Raw genomic sequence first — 2,571 nt, forward strand, 5'->3', positions numbered from 1 at the left:
GGACATTTCTCTGGATATTCCTAAGAGTGTAAATATTTGAGGGGAAAAAAATCTGTTAAAATACATCATAAAAAGCCAGGAGATTAATATAATATTCACTGCAGTTATGTGTAAGTAAACTGACTGAAGCTGTAGGTCTGTCACCATACTTGACGAAATATTTATATAAATGTCTTCACTTAGCAGAAGCTGAATGACAAAATAGATCAAAATAATTAATTTTCCCAGACTTTGTTTTTCTTTTCTAAACATAATAAATTGCAGTCTGAAGAAGCTCAATATTTGTGGAATTATTTCCTGCTTGGGGGTCGGGGGGGGGGGGGCACATATTTAAATGATGATATTGCATTCCATGGAATCCATATTTACATTCTGGAAAGCAAGAACTGATGGATTCCCATTTGTGCTTCCATCTGTCACTTCCTCCTCACTCCGACAGTCTGTGCTTTTCCCTGGTGTGGCGCTTTTTTAGACAAACATTCCTACATTATCCTGAAATCCTGTCCACTTGTTCTTTGTCCTGAGGCTGATGTCAGTCTGTCTGTAGTCTGGGTGAGTGTTTTCCACTGAAGGCCTGCTGTGCTCTTGGATCATGCAACCATTAAATCATTCATGATCCTGCTCAGATGGTGAAACTACCCGCTGTGTCTGCCAAAGAGAAGTCAGCGCCGACGGGAGGGGCCGCGGGGAAACTTTACACGTTTAAGACCTGAAGAATGTGAACATTAAACCCGGGATTTTATGTGTTGTAATCAATCGTTGAAGACGCGACGGGATGAAAGGAAATGTCAAATACTCCAGCTGGAGCAGAGAAAGCCCCGGAGTTTCTGCGGAGCTGGAAACCATCGGGCTGTGCTCTGGAGGTGTCGAACCGGGAGGCGCGCACGGCACGCCGGCCACGGGGCTCCGGATGCGCTTCATCAGCGCTGACAGACAGACGGCCGGGGTGAGAGAGACAGCCCGGTGTCTGCTGAGTGGAGACCGCAGCTGAATCAAGCTGCTGAGCAAAGCTCCAATTATATCCAGTAGGGTCTCCAAAATAAAAGCAGGAAACTTGGATGAATTTGTGAATTTGGTGTTAATTTAAGCTTTAAAAAGCTAAAGGCCTAATAACATTTAATTATGTTTATATATTGAATTGCTTTTGTTAATATTAAAGCGTAATGAACAACAGAGTGCTGCCATTTTTAATGCATTGTTTCCAAAGAAATATATGTCACATGTAAAATGTTTTATTTTTCATTGTTTTGTGTGTGGTTGTAGATAACCAATACATAAACATCTAAAAAATAAACATCGCAAACTCACCTCTCAGCACAAAATGTTTTTGGATATATCGAATGACTTATATCATTTTGCATGCCTAAAGTGTAACACATACTGTCAACATGCGAAATGTAGGTATATCGAAAATATTACAAAGCAGTGACATTACATGTTTGAAGCAAAACGTTCTGTATTCCAAATTGGAAAAATATGCAACATTTATTTATTTTTTTTAACTCATGATGCCTCCCAGGGCATGCTGCCTTTGGCAGAGAGCCATATCTCCCCCACTGATTATAGATCATTTGTTTCATATTTAGCTAGTCAACTTTAGGAGTGGTCCCCCCAGGAAGGTGGAGGTGGTGGGGAGTATGGGAGGGGGTATAGACACGCCTGGAAAAATCCTGTGTACCCCAAATATGATCTTGAGTTCATCTTCTTCAATCAAGACCTAAATATGAAACACAATAAATAAATATAAAAGATTAAATTTAAAGAAATCCAAAAATATGTGTGTGTGTGTATATATATATATATATATATATATATATATATATATATATATATATATATATATATATATATTTTTTTTTTATTATTTTTGCCACCCCAAAAGTTTTTGCTGAAGAAATGAAATAAAAGAAACAAAAAAGAAATCGATAAAGCTTTTATTCTAACAGCGCTGACCGGATGTCGCCGCTGTTGTCTCCCTGAATAGACGTCCAGCAGAGAGGCGGGGGATTGCGAACCGCGCGGCTGACTGGAGGGCTGCTGCTGCGGGCTCTGTCGGGGTAACACACGCTAGGTAACAGGGCTCCGGAAAACTTCTCCTGCTCTCCTTCAGCGGTGGCTAACGGAGCACAAAGGCCGACACCACAGCAGCTCGTTCCGGAGGGGGTGAGTGCGGTTCGGTTCGGTTCGGTTCTACGTGACGTTCTGGCCCGGTGAGAGGCTATTGGCTTCTGTTGCAGAGCTGGGGGCTCCCAGTGAACCTGCAGTGCTTTTTGTCCGCAGCGCAGCAACACTGTGGAAATATTCAGGGCATTATCCTTCTGACGAGGGAGCGGTTCGGCTAGCGTCACTTTTCTAACGGTAAAAGTTGTGCCAGGTGGTGTAATTAAGCATAGCAGGTGATGGCTGCATCCTTCTGTTTTGGCACACACGTCCCTAATTGTCGGGCTCGTTTCCTCCCGCTGGTTCAGGTGGTGTTGGTGGTGGTGGGGATAGCGGGGGTCTCTGTCCCGGTTCCTGGGAAGCTGTGGTGATGGTGACTGGGGATTCTTTGTTGTCAACGCACAAGGATTA

At 43.0% G+C, this 2,571-nt stretch overlaps 1 protein-coding gene and 1 long non-coding RNA gene across 5 annotated transcripts in view; one reads left to right on the top strand and one right to left on the bottom strand.

The window, feature by feature from the left end:
- Window positions 1-1,175: 1,175 nt before the first annotated feature.
- On the bottom strand, window positions 1,176-2,040 carry LOC106945179 (uncharacterized). Its single transcript, XR_001424500.1, has 2 exons — window positions 1,954-2,040; window positions 1,176-1,717 (listed from the first exon to the last, which is right to left on the bottom strand). It is a non-coding gene; the product is annotated as an uncharacterized LOC106945179 (long non-coding RNA).
- arhgap12b (Rho GTPase activating protein 12b) overlaps window positions 2,031-2,571 on the top strand; it is a 77,818-nt gene continuing 77,277 nt past the window's right edge. For 2 of the 4 annotated variants that reach the window (XM_015028656.1, XM_015028657.1), the window contains exon 1: window positions 2,031-2,163. The gene's annotated coding sequence lies outside the window, so the exon portion shown is untranslated. The remainder of the gene's footprint in view (window positions 2,164-2,571) is intronic. The other 2 variants (XM_015028658.1, XM_015028659.1) reach the window with 1 other exon arrangement.

This window comes from Poecilia latipinna, unplaced genomic scaffold (genome assembly GCF_001443285.1).
Source record: "Poecilia latipinna isolate Pla-1442-1.1 unplaced genomic scaffold, P_latipinna-1.0 Scaffold132, whole genome shotgun sequence".
Lineage (NCBI taxonomy): Eukaryota > Metazoa > Chordata > Actinopteri > Cyprinodontiformes > Poeciliidae > Poecilia > Poecilia latipinna.